We start from the raw sequence: 9,029 nt of genomic DNA, 5'->3' as shown, positions 1-9,029 counted from the left end.
AATAAAATTACTATCCTCCTTTGAAAAAAGTGCTGTGAATTACTGTATCAGCGTCACTATCATTTACAGAAAAAAATCGTATTGTTCAAGGATTAACAATATTAACATATAATGACCATATAATTTAAACTTTTTAGTTTTTTTCAGGCAGTTATTAAGGCGGCTCAGATATATGATCTTACACTGAATATTTCGTTTGAAAGTCTATGGATATGAACTGTAATCAAATACATGTCATAAATAATGTCCAGGAAAGTAGAGTTTCGTCTCGTCTTGTGTATTTATGCCATTAAACCAAATTGATGTACATTTAGTAATTTAGTAATACATAGTTATAGCAATGAGGTAGCGGGGTAAGGTAACTTTTGGAGTCTGGTTCGATTTTGTGTACCGAGACGACCATTTCTTACCAAGTTTGGCTATGTCCATCGAGTTAATCAATAGTCAATATACTATATATATATATATATATATATATATATATATATATATATATATATATATATATATATATATATATATATATATATATATATATATATATATATATATACATATATACATATATACATATATACATATATATATATATATATATATATATATATATATATATATATATATATATATATATATATATATATATATATATATATATATATATATATATATATATATATATATATATATATATATATATATGGTACAGCAATGTATATCAGTCTGACTCTATACCGCCCTACTCGGCATATACAATGGGCTCACACGAGTATCAAGAGGACAGGCGATTAATGTATTCGTTATATCAGATCGTTTTGTCAGCCTAGGAAACTGGGAAGCAATGCTACATTACAAAGCAAGTATCTAGCAATACATGCATGTCAGACCAAGACAATGGGCATAGTTAATGAGCTTAAACTAATCTCAGTGAGAACATTCGTCAGATTATGGTACAGCAATGTTTTTCATTACCATTACAATGAGGGAATCATTACTGTAGGCATAAGTCGGCATTCTTTTCAATATAAGAAGTTCTAACCATGTTTTGATGCATTTACAGACAAAATGGCGACGTCTTTACAAATTGTAACACTTAGTGCTTACGTGCTACGGTAAATGGCCTACGTGACTCGTCAACAATTCAGCTCATTTTTGTTTGCAAATATAATCCATCATGGATATTTCAGATTGAGTTGTTTACATTAGGTTACCTAGACGATCAATTACGGTCTAGTACTGTATTCATATTTGGGCAAATTACCTGTGTGTGCTTACGAATTCGTAAAACTGCAGTCTGTGCTAAAGTTCATGATAACAATATGTACAGTAAACAGTTAACATATATTTCTAATACAATCTAAACCTGAAACATCTCATGGAGTTGATTGCTTTTATAAATATTCGTTGTAAGCAATTACATATGATATTTGTAATTATATATATGTTTGTAATGAATTTATTTATATTATATATGTGTATACATACATATATATATATATATATGTATATATATATATATATATATATATATATATATATATATATATATATATATATATATATATATATATATATATATATGCACAAAAGCATTCAAACCGAAACGTGGCAAAACCCCCACGAAGAAAGAATTGGCCGAATTAATGCAACTTATCTTGACCAACAATAATCTGGTATTTGGCAACAAACACTACCTCCAAATTCATGGCACCGCAATGGGTACCAAAATGGCACCGTCTTTTGCCAACATCTTTATGGGAAACCTCGAGAAAGAATTTCTATCTCGACAAAACTTGAAACAACACACGTGGTTACGTTACATTGACGATATCTTTATGATATGGACCCATGGTGAGGCAAATCTAAAACTCTTCATTGATGACATAAACTCGTTTCATCACACTATCAAATTCACTGCTGATTTTTCTGGACATGGCGTTCACTTCCTGGACACCACTGTGACCCTACAAAATGGTTCACTCAAAACAGACTTGTTCAATAAACCCACGAACAAGCACAACTACCTCTTACCAAGCAGTTGCCATCCACGTCACTGTACCAGAAATATTCCGTACAGTCAAGCGTTGCGGATTCGACGCATTTGCTCCTCTGAAGTCGATTTTGATTCACGCACTGAAGAACTGTCACAACACCTCCTAAACAGACAGTATTTTCGGGGTCCTATTGAAAATGCCATCAAAAAGGCTTAAAGCAAACCCCGTACCGAAACATTGACGTACAAAACTCGTCAAACCAGTTCCAAAAGGGTACCATTGGTTACTGAATACCACCCTGGTCTCCCACCACTGGCTAATATCATTCAGAAGAATTTTCACCTACTTCAAGGCACCGAACGCCTGAAATCAGTTTTCCCAGAATTACCTGTCATCGCTTTTAAAAGACCCAGCAACCTACGGGATATCTTAGTTCGGGCATCCTTTCGGGATGACACCCCATTAGGGGAAAGCAAAACAGAAACTACAGGATCATCGCCTTGTACACAAAATTGCAAAACGTGCTTACTTGTCGATTCGACCGGGGCCTTTCAGAGCAACCAAACCAAACGCACGTTCCAAATTCGGCACAAAATTAACTACCTATCCAAAAATGTCATTTACCTCATCTACTGCAATATTTGTAACTTACAATACATTGGAGAGTCAAAAAACACTCTTAGAATGAGAATGACACAACATAGATCGGCGATCAAAACAAAAAAGATCTACCAACCTGTTGCAAATCACTTCAATCTCCAAAATCATTCAATTGAGAATTTGCGTGTTATTGCCATTGACCAGAACGATTCTTGGACAGATAAATCTAGGAAAGCGAAAGAAAATTTCTGGGAACTAAACCTAAAGACCACGGCACCATTTGGTTTAAACATCAGAAACGATTGGCCGTCCCAGATAAACCAAAACAATTCCTTTACAATTACGACGGAATCGGATTAAAATAATCCGACGCGGATTAAAATAATCCGAATTTCTAAAACTTCTGCTCAATTCAGCAGAAATCAGTAAGTCGCTTTGCCTTTACAACCATGCCGACATCTTCTCTATAAAATAGTTTCAATTCCTGCTACTCCTTGTCACTCTCGGTGATCATGCACTGAAGAAGAGCTAGTTTTGCTCGAAAGCTCTGCAAAAACCAAACATTGGCTGTTTTACTTCCAATCACTTACCTAATTCAATTATTGTATCTCACTCGATATCCAGCCTTTCTCTAAATGCAGCATAGTTGTTTAACAGTTTTTTTTTCCGTTATTCCTATATATATATATATATATATATATATATATATATATATATATATATATATATATATATATATATATATATATATATATATATATATATACATTGGTATATTTGTTTACTTCAACGCATGATAGCTGGGACTTAGGTTTACCTCGGGGATAGGTTTACCTGACACCAGGTAAACCTAAGTCTAGGGTCTTCTTGTTCAATCAATTTCACTTCCTTTGAGGAATGATTATTTCGAGTTAAGAGAAAACCTCATAAACTTTTCAATTCCGAAGTTACCAAAAAAAAATCGTTCATTTAAAGGGTAAAATTTCCCCTCAAAAGTGGAGGCAATTCCGAAGGGTATATAACAGAATTACGAACATGGTATATATGTTGATCCCAACTTTACACCTCGATTTTGACCAAATGCGGCTATATATAGTTCCGAAACTTAAAGGTTCCTCTAATTACACTGAAATCTTCGTAATTGTACTTTTTCTTCCATTAATTTGGGATATTTAAGAAAATAAGAGTTTCTATTTTAACTGGCAAATTTACACGTAACGAAACAACGCCCCCACACATAAGCAGTTCTTTCTGTGTTCGGTGGCAGGGCAGTCGATCGGATCGTATCGTTGCTATCCCAATAGCCTACATTCAACGTTACTTTATGTGGCCTAGCCATGTAGTCTACAAAGGAAAGTGCCGCAGGTTACCGTAAACGTTGCCCATTTGAAGTTGGCTTTTGGACTTTGGTGCAGTATATGCATTGTAAGTAAATTCCTTAAAAGTGTTCCGGATATATTAATAACATTTAGAGTTAGAGTAGACTAGCCTAGGCCTAACGTTAGCCCTAAATTGGACCTATCAGTATTACTGGCTATGGTAAATCACAGCTGCCTGCTACTGCCTTTGCTGATACTCGGAATATAAATGTGATACATAAATTAAAGTATATACTTGTAACAGACTGGTCAACCTACACATTTTGCAGCCTGGTGATCTTCCAGATCTTTTAAAGTAAAGGCTTAATAATTGACGCACCTCCAAATATTACTAGGCCTACTAGTACTAGGCCTAGGCTACTATTACTATATACTAGCCTACTACTACTGTAGCTAGTACTAGCAACTATACAGCAGGCAACCATAACTTTTTGCAGCCAAGCAGAGTTAAATATTTCATGAGTTTGAATCCATTTCAGGTATTTGCTGATCAAATTGTTTTTGTGCATGTTTTGGGGCATTTGGAAATCTTACTCCCTAAAAATAACCAAAATTACCTCAATATAATACCACTAATCTTTGGGACCTGACCTTTCTGAAGTTAGAGGCTCAGACAATAGCAAACAGCATCCAAAGATAATGGATGTTTACTTAGGCCTTCACTACAGTAAGCTCATCGACAGATGTGTCAATGTAGGAGTATGAAAGAACTTGCATTCGTGCGATGCAATTTTGAACCATTTCACGAAATATAAATCTTTGGGTATGTCTCAATCTCTCTGACATAAAATAAGGCAGTCAGAAAGTCACAACTCCACAAAAACAGATACACAAGCAAACGGAACACTACAGTAAAAGAAAGGGCCTGACAGATTCCATAAACGAGTTACAAAAGTAAAAAATGTGAAAACGTTTGCCGTCTCAGTACAATATTCATCCCCACAATATTCTCTATATGTGTTAGTGTGCATCACTAAGCCCTGTGCGTACAGTAGTAGTGGTGTGTCATTGGTTCTGATTCAGAGAACTAAGTCACACAGGGCCTCAGTGTAGCACTGAGTGTACAACAATTTTTTGTACTGTAACATGAGTTTTTTCCCCCTGCACCTATGGGATGAATCATGGCTGAAGGTAAACAATTGAGTATTCATTTTAGAATAACAACGCAATCATGGCTAAGTAATTTAGGCATTTTGATATTAACGTTATGATGTGGGTAGTGTTAATAGTGCTGAAGTAATAGCTTGATCAAAATTTTTCCTCAAAGTCCCACAATGCCTTCACAGGGTGACCTACTGTACAGTCACTTGAGCACTTAGGAGTTTTTGCAAAAAGAGCAAAGTCCTTGTCCAAAATTGCTAGGTTTGATCCAGTTTTACGGAGTCCCATAACAAAAAAACACAGTCTGTGATATATCAATGGAAATGTGTAAAGATTCAATGTAACATATTTGAAAGGATTAGAGTATGTTGAAAAACCACCAGCTATGCATTTTAAGGAAATAAACAGTACCTCATTGAACCTTGCATTGTGTTCACACTAATGAGTTATGAAATTGTTATCAGTGTCTTCATCATTAAAAGCTATTAATTAGGTTGATCAATGGTCTCACATATTAGTGCAATCACAGAGGTTAAATTTCAATCAGGTTATAATGCCAAGGGAATCCAGACCTACTTCATAAAAAATAAAAAATAAATCATGGCTCCTATAAAAATCATTCATGATAAAAACCAGCATACATACAGTATGTGCAACTAAAGTAGTTTCATATTGGGTATCATGTCCAAATAAAAGCTCTTGATTGTATTCAGTTTTCATACTTTTAAAAATGACCATTTGTGTGCAGTAATTTGGTGTTAGTAAGTAACATGAAAATGCACAAGACTAATGTTCAACAGGCACTAGATAGTTCTCATGTCCATAGCACAAACCAGGGAGTTGTTCCATTACAACTCCCTGCACGAACAGGCTATTATGATCAGAGTTGTTATGGAACAAATAAAACTCCCTTGTATGATGTTAGAACTGTACTGTGTGACAAAACACTTTTTATGCATACATGTGGTAACATGTTACTATGATCCGATACTAGCTGGTTGGGTGTATAAATAGATCACCATTATGCAAACTGCACTGCACATGGTTTCCATTATGTAATAAGTTTCATTTTATGAATTTGTCAATCTGACATGTATGCTACTGTATATGTGTAGGCTGCATGTACAACTTATTGTATCTTAATAATATACAGCAAAAAACTATTGAGAACTGTGATAAACAACATTTTCAAAGTGACAGTTGGGGATCTAAAAAGACCACTGAAAGCCTTCTGTAGCGATATAACATGATACTAAACATTATATATCTCTGCAAGCTAGTGTACCCTGCTTTGAGACGCATGGTTTAAATAAGGTTTTCACAAGTTTGCCCTGTTGACCAAATCACTGGCCTAGACATACCAATAAATAGATCTATCCATGCTTCAAATTGAGTTTTCACAATTTGACCATTTTTACCTAAATTACCTTTGACCTTCACCAAAAACAATAGGCTTCTTGTACTTGTGATGCATCTATACATACATACTGTACCAACTATGAGATCTGTCCAATAAAGCTTACTGTCATGAGAAACTGTGTTTACAATCTAGGATCACAAACACAGTACTCCTACCAATGCACACGCACACATATGCCATCGTGAGTGGAAAGTTTCAACATCATTGAAACCAAACATTAAAAATTAACTCAGTCATAATGCCAAAGTCTGTGTACACGAGTAGTCCTGAGCTTAAACCCCAAATGATACGTTGAGGGACTAAATGTACCGGTATACATAGTCTAGGGTGCATGCATTTTTTTAGTAAATGAACTGCATGTGGGATGAGGCATTGAACCATGCATGAATACTCAGTCAATCTCTTGAAGTGATTGCATGCTAAATTCCTGGGTACAACTTACATACCAAATAATAGATCAATATTCAAACTTAGTAGTGTGGCATTTTTCTCAATTGTTGCATATGCGGTTTCCATGAAAAAAGTGATAGCTAAATTAACTAAACTGACATGAATATTGGACAACATGTACACTAAGTAATGACATCAAATAGAGAACTGCACTGTCAAGACTTCCACTTGCAATTTATGAAACAATTATCTGGACTTATTTATGTTCATTCTCTTGTCAGAAAAGATGGCTCAAATTTGGCACAATTTGATGAATGCATGAATGCAGAATGAGAACACCACAGCAGATATGCTCCACTTTATTGCAAGAAGTACAGGGCTGCAATTTCAAGGTCGACACAGGATATCAAAATACTGTAACTTTGAGCTGCTGGTTCATGCTGACCATGGGATGCAGAGAGAAATGGCTTATATGGAAATAAGGAGCTCCCACAAGCATATATTGCAAACATCCCAGTTGTCTTTAATATTCAGTAAGTACTGTATTGACTGTGAGATATATTTTAAATCCCTATGACCTGAAGTTAGTTTTCTAAAGTCTTCCCTTTAATATCATCTAAGTCTGATCAACACACACTATACATAATATAAATTTACTGTACTAAGTTTCAACACGAACAAAGATGATGAAAATTTGCTGTTTATTTTCAAAAACTGTAAACGATCTAAGGCAACGGCTAACAAAGTAATGTAAGAAAGACTTTCCACTTCCCACCAAGTCCACTGCCAAACCTTTTGGTTTACTTTGCTACTTCCACCATCATAGAATGTTATCCGAATTGAAATGACTTTATGTGTAGTCTTTGAAAACCAAATGTACTGTAAATCTGCCATCTGGCAGGCTGGAATGAATTGTAGGTAGGATTGTGAAGCAAAGACTTGAGGTGTTAACACACCATCACATTTTAACCTTGATTGTGATGTGTTTATTTGTACCTTTTGCAACAATGTCAATATCAAAATGTGAGGCTTTAAAAAAATATTTACATGGAATGTACTTCAGTGAAACTTTGACATATGATTGAAATGTTGTTTTGGTTCATTGTAGGTTAACGAGAGCTGATGGAATTTCTCCACAAGAGAAGGAAGTACTGTCATCAATAAAATCTGCAGACAGAAGAATATTTTTACTGAAGATCAAAATTTTCAATGAAAGGAAAGGCTTTCGATTAAAATTGGACAAACAACTTCTGTAGATATAATGAGGACTAGATTTATATGTCATTGCTTGGAGCCAGGTACGGTGCATTCTATGAGTTTGAATTTTTCTTTTTAGTTTCTGGACAGGTATATGACATGCAGCAAACAAATTAAAATTTGTTAATGAATTTTCTTCCTTTACAGCATCATAAAATTCATTATTAATAATCCATTTATACAAATTCTTATGTTGCTGTATTTGAGAATAATTTTCGTTAGTAAAACAAAGATTTTAATCATATTCATTGCATTAACTATTACTCATGTAACTCCCTTACTTCACTGTATCAAATAAAACATTGTTTCACCAATCCATTATTCCAGTTGTTATACTGCTGGGAGGGGAGACACCAAGGTCTTTTCATACTTCAGTTACCCAATTAATGCTAACTAGATGCTCAATAATGCTTCCCACAATGGGGATGTTGGGTCTAGCAAACCTTAAGTCTAGTGGACCCTCAATGTAATGGGCATCCTCCCCCCATGTTGGTACTGCATGTGGTATACTTTTGTTAGTGAAACTAAGAGTTTCATCCTAGTCATTACATTGAGGGATGCTCTTTATTAAACTCCTTTACTTCACTGCAGCGTATTGGTAATCAACTATTCTAGTTGTAATGTTGCTAGTACTGTATTTGAGAATCCTTTTGTTAGTGAAACGAAGAGTTTAATGCTATCCATTACATTTAGGAGTACTCTCTAAGTGTCTAACTTCACAACACTATATCATAAATTATTAACAATCCATTATCTCTTTATATTTATGGCAGAGCTGTAGTCGAGTCCAATTACCCAGAGCCCGATCCAAGTCCGAGTCCATCTTGTCTGAGCCAAATACAAGACCCCTCAAGTCCGAGCCGACTCCAGATACCAAAGATCATCACC

The 9,029-nt window shown here is 34.9% G+C and overlaps 1 long non-coding RNA gene across 2 annotated transcripts; it reads left to right on the top strand.

The window, feature by feature from the left end:
* The first annotated feature begins 3,353 nt into the window (after nt 1-3,353).
* LOC139983401 (uncharacterized) lies at nt 3,354-9,029 on the top strand. 2 transcript variants are annotated; one of them, XR_011798657.1, is made up of 4 exons: nt 3,354-4,019; nt 7,171-7,417; nt 7,993-8,182; nt 8,915-9,029. It is a non-coding gene; the product is annotated as an uncharacterized lncRNA (long non-coding RNA). The 2 variants fall into 2 exon arrangements; XR_011798656.1 differs by having other exon boundaries at nt 7,166-7,417.

Source organism: Apostichopus japonicus, chromosome 16, assembly GCF_037975245.1.
Source record: "Apostichopus japonicus isolate 1M-3 chromosome 16, ASM3797524v1, whole genome shotgun sequence".
NCBI classification, from domain to species: Eukaryota; Metazoa; Echinodermata; class Holothuroidea; order Aspidochirotida; family Stichopodidae; genus Apostichopus; species Apostichopus japonicus.
Note: the sequence above shows the minus strand (reverse complement) of the source record. Positions and strands in the feature narration are given on the sequence as shown.